Source organism: Bubalus kerabau, chromosome 8, assembly GCF_029407905.1.
Source record: "Bubalus kerabau isolate K-KA32 ecotype Philippines breed swamp buffalo chromosome 8, PCC_UOA_SB_1v2, whole genome shotgun sequence".
Lineage (NCBI taxonomy): Eukaryota > Metazoa > Chordata > Mammalia > Artiodactyla > Bovidae > Bubalus > Bubalus kerabau.
This window is the reverse complement of record NC_073631.1, coordinates 101,374,476-101,387,811: the sequence shown is the minus strand read 5'-3', so window position 1 is coordinate 101,387,811 and position 13,336 is coordinate 101,374,476. Positions and strand designations below refer to the sequence as shown.

Genomic DNA, 13,336 nt, shown 5'->3' with positions numbered 1-13,336 from the left:
TTGCAATTGCTTCCCTTGATCTCTAAGGTTTTCTTTCTTTTTCCCCACCAGAAGTTTGTATGACTTTCGCCATCACTTTTCTAAGACTTCTCAAGTGTCACATCATCAGTGAGGTCATCCCTAACCTAAAGAATAAAATAGTTTGCACACATACACACACCCCACCATACTATTACTTCTGTACCTATGTGTTGCTTTAATTTTTCATTGCATGCATCATTATCCAACATACCATGCCTTTATAAATGAATAGGTTTTAAGTTTAGAACAGTTTAAGATTTATAGAAAAATTGAGCAGAAAGTAACAGAAAGTGAAAGTGAAGTCGCTCAGTCGTATCTCACTCTCTGCGACCCCATAGACTGTAGCCTACCAGGCTCCTCTGTCCATGGGATTTTCCAGGCAATAGTACTGGAGTGGATTGCCATTTCCTTCTCCAGGGGATCTTCCCAACCCAGGGTCGAGCCTGGGTCTCCCGCATTGTAGAGAGACGCTTTACTGTCTGAGCCACCAGGGAAAGTTAACAGAGAGGTCCCACAAACTCCATAGTTTACACTAGAGTTGACTCTTTGTGTTGAACAGTCTATGGGTTTTGACAAATGCATAAGTTCTTGTACCCACCATTACAGGTTCTATATCCACCGTTATGGTATCATACAAATAGTTTCAACTGCCCTAAAACTCCTTGTGCTCCACCCACTCATCTCTTCTCCTTCCCCCAAACCCCTGGTAACCACTGACCTCTGTTCTGTCTTCATAGTTTTGTCTTTTCCAGAATGTCATGCAGTTGGAATCATACTGTACATAGTCTTCTCAGATTGGCATCCTTTACTCAGCAATATGCATTTAAGATTCCCTCATGTCATTGTGGTGGTTTGTGCACTCAGTCACTCAGTCGTGTTCGACTCTTTGCGACCCCACGGACTGTAGCCCACCAGGCTCCTCTGTCCTTGTGATTCTCCAGGCAGGAATACTGGAGTGACTTGCCATTTCCTTCTCCTGTGGTGGCTTAATAGTTTATTAAAAAAAAAAAACACTGAACCATATTCCATTGTATGAATTGATCACAGTTTTTCAGTTTGTTTTTTTTTTTTAATCCATTCACCTATGGAAGGACATTGTGGTTACTTCCAATTTTGGGCAATTATGAATAAAGCTTCTATAAACATTTGGGTGCAGGGTTTTTACATGGATATTATTTTCAACTTGGCTTCCCAGGTGGCGCAGTGGTAAAGAATCCACCTGCCAATGCAGGAGATAAAAGAATTCAATCCCTGGCTTGGGAAGATCCCCTGGAGGAGGAAATGGCAGCCCATTCCAGTATTTCTGCCTGGAAAATTCCATGGACAGAGGAGTCAGGTGGGCTACAGTCCACAGGGTTGCAAAGAGTTGGATGTGACTGAGTGACTGATTTTCGGTCAGATTGGCATCTTTTATGCACAATTTTCAACTTACCCAGGAGCACAATTGTTGGATCATATGTCAAGAATGAGGAGGGCCTGGCAACCCACTCCAGTGTTCTTGCCTAAAGAATCCCATGGACAGAGGTGCCCGATGGGCTATGGTCCATAGGGTAGAAAAGAGTTGGACATGACTGAAGTGACCTAGCAGGGAGGCAGGCAGGCATGGTAAGAATATGGTTAGCTTCCAAAGTGACTGTATCATTTTGCATTCCCACCAGCAATGAGTAAGAATTCCTACTGCTCCACATCCTCACCAGCATTTGGTGTTGCCAGTGTTTTGCACTTTAGCCTGCTAATAGATGTGTATGATACCTTGTTGCTTTAATTTGCAACTCCCTGCAGATGGTGACTGCAGCCATGAAATTAAAAGATGCTTACTCCTTGGAAGGAAAGTTATGACCAACCTAGATAGCATATTCAAAAGCAGAGACATTACTTTGCCAACAAAGGTTCATCTAGTCAAGGCTATGGTTTTTCCTGTGGTCATGTATGGATGTGAGAGTTGGATTGTGAAGAAAGCTGAGCACCAAAGAATTGATGCTTTTGAACTGTGGTGTTGGAGAAGACTCTTGAGAGTCCCTTGGACTGCAAGGAGATCCAACCAGTCCATTCTGAAGGAGATCAGCCCTGGAATTTCTTTGGAGGGAATGATGCTGAAGCTGAAACTCCAGTACTTTGGCCACCTCATGTGAAGAGTTGACTCATTGGAAAAGACTCTGATGCTGGGAGGGATTGGGGGCAGGAGGAGAAGGGGACGACAGAGGATGAGATGGCTGGATGGCATCATTGACTCGATGGACGTGAGTCTGGGTGAACTCCGGGAGTTGGTGCTGGACAGGGAGGCCTGGCATGCTGCGATTCATGGGGTCACAAAGAGTTGGACACGACTGAGCAACTGAACTGAACTGAACTGATTGACATATGACATTGAACAAGCCTTTGTATTTTTTTCCCTAGTTCACCAGGCCTCTGGTAACAGAGACTCCTCTGTTTCACTCATTGCTACTTCCCCCAGACTCAGAATAGCATCTATATAAAGTAGACTATTAATAAGCGTTTCTTAATTTTAAGAGTGGGTTTTATGAATTTTAATTCTCAGTTGCACTTCATGTCCAAGATGACCCCCCACCATCTTGTGGAGACTGGTCTTCAACCCAGAGGCCACTGTGGATCTGACACTGTGAAGACAGCTCCAGAAGGGGCAGGGTGCGGAGGGCAGTCTTTTTGATATGTGGGGGAATGTGGGCTGAATAATGGCCCCACACATTGAGCCCCAGACAGCTGAGCCACTGGGGAAGCCTGTTAAGGTTTTCACATGGATGCAATTTTCAATTTGGCTTCCCCAGGTGATACCAGTGGTAAAGAACCCACCTGCCAATGCAGGAGACAAAAGAGATGAGGGTTTGATTCCTGGGTTGGGAAGATCCCCTGGAGGAGAGCCTGGCAACCCACTCCAGTGTTCTTGTCTGGAGAATCCATGGACGGAGGAGCCTGGCCAGTAGGGTCCATAGGATCACAAAGAGTGGAACATAACCAAAGAGACTTAGCACACAGCACAATAAAGCCCACATCTTACTCCCTAGAACCTGTGAATATGTTGCCTTAAGTAATAGAAGGGATTCTGCAGGTGTGATTAAATTGAGGCTCATGAGATGAGCTGAGTAGCATGAATTAGCCAGGTGAGTCTAATTAACCACAAGCATTCATAAATAAGGGAGGCAGGCTGGGTCTGGGCCCTAAAGCAGACACTGATGCATATGTAAGAGGTCACGTGACGACGGAAGCGCCAGTCAGACTGCATGCAGCGCCTCGAGCAGAGGAGTGTGGCAGTCCCCAGAAGTTGGGAAAAGCCAGGGGCAAAAAAAAAAAAAAAGGATTCTCTCCAAAGCTTCCAGAAAATCACACCCTCTCTGACTTCCAGACCTGTAAGAGGATACATTTGTGTTGCTTTAGGTCATGACATGAACGGTAGTTTGTTTAGCAGCAATGGAAAACCAATGCAGGAGGCACCTGTGTGTAAGAAAATAATGGAAATGTGTGAGAAATGCTAGAATCAAAACTCATCTCTGTGATAGACTGATCTGGAAGACGAGGAAACGATAACCTGTTTAGATGACAAGAATTGTGTTTTCAACAGGGTGCTCAAGGAAGGAAAAAGGGGTCCATTCCCTGGACCAACAGGCTTCTCTAATAGCTCAGTTGGTAAAGAATCCACCTGCAATGCAGGAAACCCAGTTCGTAGCTCAGTTGGTAAAGAATCCATCTGCAATGCAGGAGACCTGGTTCGATTCCTGGGTCAAGAAGATCCGCTGGAGAAGGGATAAGCTACCCACTCGAGTATTCTTGGGCTAACCTTGTGGCTCAGCTGGTGAAGAATCCGCCTGCAATGCGGGAGGCCTGGGTTTGATCCCTGGGTTGGGACGATCCCCTGGAGAAAGGAACAGCTACAAACTCCAGTACTGGAGAAATCCATGGACTGTGTAGCCATGGGGTCGCAAAGAGTCGGACACAGCTGAGTCACTTTCACTTTCCCCTGGCTCGACAGCGCGGAGAAGCTGAGCACTGGTTTCCCACAGATGGTGTGATGATTACCCCTGTTGGCTCAGGCTCCGCTGAAGTGTCGGGCACACAGGTGGCGCTCACTGATCGCGTGGAGGGGCCGGGAATGGAGTGGGAGGGAGAGCTGGAGCAGAGGCAGAGGTCTTACTGGAAACGGGGGAGACTTGGTCACCAGAAGGGGCCCAGCCTGTCGAGGCCCCTCCTGGAAGAGGAAAGGGAATGCTTACTGCAAAGAAGGTCATAGGAGGTGGTTGTTGAGGTCCACTTTGCCTCCACTTTCAGTGGTTTCTGAAGCGTTCTGCAGTTCCTAAGCTGTGTCTACCCCGACTTATAGACCTGTCTTAGCTCCTCCTGGGCCCTTACCGGGCACATCTCCTGGGGCTCAATTTGCATAACAATTTGCATAATTAAGGACTTGGTGGGCTGACAGGTTTGATTTCAGTCCACAAACCTGGTCTAACTGTGCAGATGGCAATTGGTCTGTCTGCCCTTCCTTTATCTGTTTCTGTGGCTGCTGTTTTGCCCCCAAGTCAGCATATACACAAGGTCATCTCCCAATAGCTTTTTTTCCTGTAAGAAATCCAATCAGACCAACCATTTTATGGTTTTTAATAATACTAGTGAAGAATCCCACTGTGTGACACATGACCTGCTATCTTGTTTGTTTGGCTGCAGGGGATCTTCAATCTTCATTGCAGCATGCAGGATCTTTTTAGTTGCACTGTGAACTCTTAGTTCTGCCATGCGGAATCTAGTTCCCTGATCAGGGATCAAACCCAGGCAGGCCTCCTGCATTGGGAGCTCAAAGACTTAGCTGCGGGACCACTAGGGAAGTCCTCTCCCACTGTCTGGTTATCTTATTCTTCCTCTTTTTTACTCTCCTCTTTCACATCTCCATGACAAAATAAATGGGTAGATAAATTACATTTGCTTTCTTAAACAGAGCAACGTTGGCCCTTTCTTGGAAACCTTGGCACCAGAGAACAGCTATACTTCAAAGGGAATTGACTACACAAGTGAGCTTATCAAGGCATTTTTCTCAAAAAGGCAAATCTCTTACTAAGATAAATTCTTGTACCAGAGACTAACAGGATAGCGTTCCCCCCCCCCCCCCCATCTCATTGTGCCTGGGAATTGCCACTGAGTAGAGTGAGGGATCTGTCAGACAAACCATGTCCTCCTGGCTCAGACCCCAGGTGCTCATGGCTGAGTTCTGCAATAAAAGGGCAAGTCAGATCTCCGTGAGCTTTTTCATCACCGTCTCCACAGGGCTCTGAGAACACAAGAAGCGGCCATATTGGTCCCAGCAGCTCTGCAATGGTGGGAGATAGTGCCAGGGACTTCAGAAGTACCATACAACTCCCTTGCTCTCATGTTTAGGCCTTTTCATCAGACATCAGGCAGCTGCAGTGGGGACCTAGAAGGAGAATTCATGCTTAGATGTTGCTTTTGGAGTTGACCCAATCTAGCAGCATCCAATGAACAAGAAAAGGAAAACGGCACTGTGCAACCAAGATAACAGATGCACAGAATTCACAGGAGACACCCTCACTCCAGGGTGTCTGGAATGCTCTGGGAGGAATTTGAGCATTAAAGGGATTAAATGTCCTAGGTTCTTAGCAGAGGATAACAAGGGGACCTATCTGGGTCTCTCTTCTAGGTTTTCTACAACCGAATACGAAATAATCCCTCAAACAAAACATGTGCTTTGTCAATTTGTCTTCCATGGCACATAGCAGCGCGGCTTGTCTTGCTCAAGGTTATTTCAGAAAGTGTGGAGGAAAGAGTTTGGATAACTTGGCCCTCTCTTGCCTTTTTTCTCTTCCTTCTTCCTCTCTGAGGTACATAGATATAAAGACAAAGCTTCTTTTTGTGGATCCAGGAAAGGGCAGAGATGGTCCTGTATCTGATTAAAGGTGCTCCTGAATTTTCATAACAACTTCCTTATCTCTCCATCCTTCCCCCACCTCCCAGTCAACTCTATTTACATGTAAGTTACGATCTTCATACCCATGCATAAGCTCAGTTGCTTAGTCGCGTTTGACTGTTTTCGAGTCCATAGACTGTAGCCCGCAGGGCTCCTCTGTCCATGGGATTCTCCAGGAAAGAATACTGGAGTGGGTTGCCATTTCCTACTCCAGGGGATCTTCCCCACCCAGGGGTCGAACCCACGTCTCAACATCTCCTGCATTGGCAGGGGAATTCTTTACCGCTGTGCCACCTGGGAAGCACTATGCATTAAGGGATAACTTAAGGCATTAATCTCCTTAAGGTTTAAAGTCCTGTTCCTATAAACCTCAGATCAAGCCAGGGGCTTTATAGTCTGCTCAGTCGTATAATCATTTTTACAAAGTGTGAAATTTACTCCACACTCATTATGTTGTCATCAATATCCTTCTAACCTTTTAAACTTGTAAATAGATGAGCCACAAATTGGAAAAGATGAGAAATCTGCCGGAAGGGAGTTGAAAGTTCAGTGCTATTGTAAGCTTTACTTCATGTCAATACCAATTTGTTTCACCTAATGATCTGCATGGGAATAAGCATAAAGTGTGCAAGCAGGTGTGTGCTCGTGGTTATAAATCATGTACTTGAGTTCATGGAGACTCTCTGGCCTGTGCCTGACATCTCCCATTGCTCAAGGTTGCTTACACCTTTCCCTAGGCAGGGCAGCCACCAGATCAGAGGTCACCTGGGTGCAGCAGGACCCACTAACCTCATGCCATCTTCCCCTTCATCCCCACATCTCTGTGTCCTCCGTAGCACACAGGAATGACATCCTAAATGGCTGCTCAAAGGCTGGACGTTTTAACATCAGCATCCTTTCTTTATCTGAAAGCTGAATTTCAAGTGCTTCTCTGGACCATCCGCCATGCATTTTCTGTTTTATACCAAACATTTTTGGATCTTCTCTTCTGTCGATTTTTTTTTTAATGTTTGTTTATTTTTCACTGTGCTGGATCTTTGTTGCTGAGCAGGCTTTTCTCTAGTTGTGGCAAACAGGGGCTGCTCTCCAGTTGTAGTGCATGAGCTTCTCATTGCAGTAGCTTCTCCCGTGGAGCCTGGGGTCTAGAGCACAGGCTCAGTAGTTATGCCGCGGGGCAGCTAAGCCACAGTGCCACGTGGAATCTTCCCAGACCAGGGATCAAACCTGGGTCTCCTGCATCAGCAGGTAAATTCTTTATCACTGAGCCACCAGGGAAGCCCTCTTTTGTGGATTTACTAATATTTCTTTTTTAATTTTATTTTTTTGTCTGCACCACATGCGTGTGGGATCTTAGTTCTCTGACCAGGCATCAAATCTGAGCCCCCTACATTTTAACTGTTGAACCACCAGAGAAGTTCCAGTTTATTAGTATTTTTAAACCAGCAATAATATCTATAGTTTTCCCCCATAAAAAAGTACAAAGTACAAAGTGAAGTCACTCAGTCTTGTTCAACTCTTTTCGATCCCATGGACTGTAGCCTATCGGGCTCCTCCATTCATGGAATTTTCCAGGCAAGAGTACTAGAGTGGGTTGCCATTTCCTTCTCCAGGGGATCTTCCCAACCCAGGGATTGAACCCGGGTCTCCCGCATTGCTGGCAGACACTTTACTGTCTGAGCCACCAGGGAAGCATGCATAATTCCCCCATGGTGTGCATCACTTAAGTTTTAATCTGTATTATTCTTATATTCTGTCTCTTTCTACACCCCGATATGCACACAGTAAAAATATTATGCCCAATACTTTCCTTGTTAGAATACCTTTTGCCTGCACATTTACACATTTCTAACTCATTTTCTACCATGCTGTGATGAGAAACTTACAATGACCACAGTCTTTTGTACTAAGTAATACTGGCTATCATTTGTCTCAGTTCAGTTCAGTTCAGTCGCTCAGTCGTGTCCGACTCTTTGCAACCCCATGAATCGCAGCATGCCAGGCCTCCCTGTCCATCACCAACTCCTGGAGTTCACTCAGACTCATGTCCATCGAGTCAGTGATGCCATCCAGCCATCTCATCCTCTGTCGTCCCCTTCTCCTCCTGCCCCCAATCCCTCCCAGCATCAGAGTCTTTTCCAATGAGTCAACTCTTTGCATGAGGTGGCCAAAGTACTGGAGTTTCAGCTTCAGCATCATTTCCTCCAAAGAAATTCCAGGGCTGATCTCCTTCAGAATGGACTGGTTGGATCTCCTTGCAGTCCAAGGGACTCTCAAGAGTCTTCTCCAGCACCACAGTTCAAAAGCATCAATTCTTAGATCTGTGCAACACCTGATATAGAGACCAGGAACTTGGCAGCCAGTGTTTAAGGGAGTGGTGGCACTGAGGCTTATTTCATGGTCTTTTTGACTCTAGAACATGTTTTCTTAACCCGTGGCCTGGTTATGGTACCAAGTATTTGAAATCAGTATTGACACTAACATTTGATTGCTGTACCAGTCCCCTAAACTTCTAGACTCCCCATCTTTCCACATAATTCTTATAATTTTAGGAAGGTTGAGGGAATCCTTGTGCATTCTGTCCCATCTTTATGCTGCTAACCCCAGGCATCTTCACCTAGTCAATCCCACTCAGCAATTGCCCCAAGCCACACTCCCCATCCATCAAAACTCCTATCCTTTCCTTCAGATGGTGGATGAAAGCAACCTGCTTTATTTTCAGACCTTAAGTGTAAAACAAATCCCACTTTAGAATCAGTCTAGCAGTCACTTTAGAAATGGTTTATAGTTTTGTCCTTGAACAGTAACGTTAAAATTTGGACATAACCTTTCCAATCTTCCTAGCCTGAAGATGAGCAAAATCTAGGGGCTGAAAATAACCAAAAGGATTTGAAATGGCTGGTGCACACCAAATTCCTTTCGTGATTAATAAATAACAAAATAATACACAATGAACATTGCACTTGAATAAGATTCAAAGATATTTTATGGTTTAGATTTTCACCATTTGGGAGGGCTCCTCACTGAGGGACATACAGCAATTTATTTTCAGCCTGTCTTTCTGTTATCTGATTTGAAGGTCTATACATCAAAGAGGTGAGAATACCTAGAGCTGGGGCTGAGTAGGTGTGAATTCCAGATTGATGGCAATTAGTATTTTATTAAGGTATCAGGTTGAATAAAGTCCTTTTTATCCTGATGTCAGTCTGCTCTCAAAATAACTTTTCTCCCGAATCTAGACTGTTTGGATGAATTTTGTATTATTAGAATGTTTTCAAATGTTCTTAGCAACTCTCACCTGTTCTCCAGATGAACCTTGTAATTACATTGCCAATTTCCAAAAAGTAGTCCCATCAGCATATTGATTGGGTTTTTAATAAGTAGATAAACTAATCTGGGACAAATTAACATTTTTACAGTATTCAACCCTGTTATCTAGAAGTATGCATGTCTCCATCTTTTTAAAACTTTTTTTAAAACTACTTAAATTTATAAGTAATGAGTATATTTTGCTGTTTTACCTCCCAAACTATACTCATCTTATGCTGTTTTTTAAAAAGCAATTTCTGCTTTTATATCTGCCATTTCATTCCTTCTGTTTTCCTAAGATTAGTTTTAATATTATTATATTTATTTTTTATGAAGTATAGTTAATTTATAAATTTTATATTTTAGGTATTCAGCAGAGAGATTCAGTGTTTTTTACAGATTATACTTCATTAAAAGTTATTAAAAGATAATGGCTATTACTCCCTGTGCTATACAATATATCCTTGTTGCTTATCTGTTTTGTACATAGTAGTCTGTATCTTTTAATTCCATCTTGCCTCTTCCCTCTTTCTCTCCTCCACTAGTAACCATTATTTTTCTATAGTGTGAGCCTGTTTCTGTTTTGCTATGTACATTAGTTTGTTTTACTTCTTGGATTATGCATGTGAACAATGCAGTATTTGTCTTTCTCTGAACTCTTTCACTAGGCATAATAGTCTCTTAGGCTTCCCTGGTGGTTCAGATGGTAAATAATCAGCCTGCAATGCAGGAGGACCTGGGCCCATCTATATTGCAGATGGCTGAATCTGAATTTCATTCTTTCTATGGCTGAGTAATATTCCATTGTGTGTGTGTGTGTGTGTGTATACAGATATTTTCCCCCAATAGTCTTTTATCCATTTGTCTGTTGATGGACATGGATTGCTTCCATATCTTGGCTATTGTAAATAGTGCTGCTATGAACTTTGGGGTGGATGTATGTTTTTGAATTAGTGTTTTGTTTTTTCCCATATATATACCCAGGAATGGGCTTCCCTTGTGGCTCAGCTGGTAAAGAATCCGCCTACAATGAGGAAGATATGGGTTCAATCCCTGGGTCCGGAAGATTCCCTGTAGAAGGGAAAGGCTACCCACTCCAGTATTCTGGCCTGGAGAATTCCATGGACTGTAGAGCTGTATAGTCCATGGGATCGCAAAGGGTCCGACGCGACTGAGTGATCTTGACTTTCACTTTCACCCACGAATGGAGTTGCTGTATCATTTAATTGTTCTAGTTTCTTTCTTTCTTTCTTTCTTTTTTTTTTTTTTTTTTTTGAGGAAACTCCAAACTGTTTTCCGTAATGGCTGCACTAATTTACATTCCCACCAACAGTGTACAAGAGTTCTCTTTTCTCCACATCTTCACCAGCATTTGCCATTTGTAGATTTTCAGTTCAGTTCAGTTCAGTCGCTCAGTCATGTCTGACTCTTTGAGACTCCATGAATCGCAGTGTGCCAGGCCTCCCTGTCCATCACCAACTCCTGGAGTCCACCCAAACTCATGTGTGTCGAGTCGGTGTTGCCATCCAGCCATCTCATCCTCTGTCGTCCCCTTCTCCTCCTGCCCCCAATCCCTCTCAGCATCAGGGTCTTTTCCAATGAGTCAACTCTTCACATGAGGCGGCCAAAGTATTGGAGTTTCAGCTTCAGCATCAGTCCTTCTAATGAACACCTAGGACTGATCTCCTTTAGAATGGACTGGTTGAATCTCCTTGCAGTCCAAGGGACTCTGAAGAGTCTTCTCCAGCACGACAGTTCCAAAGCATCAATTCTTGGATGACAGCAATTCTGACAGATGTGTGGTGATACCTCATTGTGGCTTTGATTTGCATTTCTCTAATAATTAGCAATGTTGAGGATCTTTTCACATGCCTGTTGGCATGTGGCATTTGGAAAAAATTTCTATTCAGGTCTTCTGCCCATTTTTTGATTGAGTTGTTTTTTTTTTTGACATTGAATTGTATGGACTCTTCATACACTTTGGATATTAACCTTTTGTTAGTCATGTCATTTGCAAATATTTTCTCCCATATATAGGTTGTCTTTTTGTTTTGTTGATGTCTTCCTATCCTGTGCAGAAGTATTTAAGTTTAATTAGATCCAAGTTGTTTATTTTTGCCTTTATTTTTTTGCCTTGCATAATAGATCTAAGAAAATATTGCTGTAATTTATATCAGAGTATTCTACCTATGTTCTCTTCTAGGAATTTTATGGTATCATGTCATACACTTAGGTCTTTAATCCATTTTGAGTTTATTTTTGTATATGGTATGAGGAAATGTTCTGAATTCAATGTTTTACATGTAGCTATCCAGTTTTCCCAGCACTACTTATTACTTATTAAAGAGACTATCTTTTTCTCCATTGCATATTGTTGCCTCCTTTATCATAGATTAATTGACCAGAAGCACATGGGTTTATTTTGGGGGCTCTTCTATTCCATTGATCTGTGTGTCTGCTTTGTGTCAGTACCATTCTATTTTGATTACTGTAGCTTTATAGGATAATCTGAAGCCTGCGAGGGTGGTACCTCAAGCTTTGTTCTTTTCTCAAGATTGTTTTGGCAATTCTGGTTTTTTTTTTCTTTAATAGTTCCATGTTAATTTTAGGATTACTGTTCTAATTCTGTGAAAACGGTCATGGGTATTTTGATGGAGGATGCATTAAATCTGTAGATTGTTTTAGGTAGTAAGGCCGTTTTTAACAATATTCTTCCAATTCAAGAGCACAAGGTATCTTTCCATTTCTTTGTATTCTTATCCTTTTTTCTTTTACAAAATAAAAAAATGGTTTGAGTCTGAGTTTACCTGTTAATAGTGCTTTGACTGCCTTCTGTTGGACTTCATGTATTCATAGCTGATCTTTTTTTAAATTATTGTTTTCCTCTTTAAACTTTTATTATTTGGGGTAATAGCTGGATCATTGAAAAAGCAAGAGAGTTCCAGAAAAACATCTATTTCTGCTTTATTGACTATGCCAAAGCCTTTGACTGTATGGATCACAATAAACTGTGGAAAATTCTGAAAGACATAGGAATACCAGACCACCTGACCTGCCTCTTGAGAAACCTATATGCAGGTCAGGAAGCAAACAGTTAGAACTGGACATGGAACAACAGACTGGTTCCAAATAGGAAAAGGAGTATGTCAAGGCTGTATATTGTCACCCTGCTTATCTAACTTATATGCAGAGTACATCATGAGAAACACTGGACTGGAAGAAGCACAAGCTGGAATCAAGATTGCTGGGAGAAATATCGATAACCTCAGATATGCAGATGATACCACCCTTATGGCAGAAAGTGAAGAAGAACTAAAAAGCCTCTTGATGAAAGTGAAAGTGGAGAGTGAAAAAGTTGGCTTAAAGCTCAACATTCAGAAAATGAAGATCATGGCATCTGGTCCCATCACTTCATGGGAAATAGATGGGGAAACAGTGGAAACAGTGTCAGACTTTATTTTTCTGGGCTCCAAAATCACTGCAGATGGTGACTGCAGCCATGACATTAAAAGATGCTTACTCCTTGGAAGGAAAGTTATGACCAACCTAGATAGCATATTCAAAAGCAGAGATATTACTTTGCCAATAAAGTTCTGTCTAGTCAAGGCTATGGTTTTTCCAGTGGTCATGTATGGATGTGAGAGTTGGACTGTGAAGAAAGCTGAGCACCGAAGAATTGATGCTTTTGAACTGTGGTGTTGGAGAAGACTCTTGAGAGTCCCTTGGACTGCAATGAGATCCAACCAGTCCATCCTAAAGGAGACCAGTCCTGGGTGTTCATTGGTAGGACTGATGCTGAAGCTGAAACTCCAACACTTTGGCCACCTGATGCAAAGAGCTGACTCATTGGAAAAGACCCTGATGCTGGGAGGGATTGGGGGCAGGAAGAGAAGGGGACAACAGAGGATGAGATGGCTGGATGGCATCACCAAGTCGATGGACATGAGTTTGGGTAAACTCCGGGAGTTGGTGATGGACAGGGAGGCCTGGCGTGCTGCAATTCATGGGGTCGCAAAGAGTCGGACATGACTGAGCGACTGAACTGACTGACTGACTGAGAGGATGTGACCAAAAACTATTAAC

The 13,336-nt window shown here is 43.1% G+C and overlaps 1 long non-coding RNA gene across 1 annotated transcript; it reads left to right on the top strand.

Moving 5' to 3' along the window:
• Positions 1-2,027: 2,027 nt before the first annotated feature.
• LOC129659522 (uncharacterized) lies at positions 2,028-7,011 on the top strand. Its single transcript, XR_008718109.1, has 2 exons — positions 2,028-4,093; positions 4,964-7,011. It is a non-coding gene; the product is annotated as an uncharacterized LOC129659522 (long non-coding RNA).
• Positions 7,012-13,336: the final 6,325 nt, after the last annotated feature.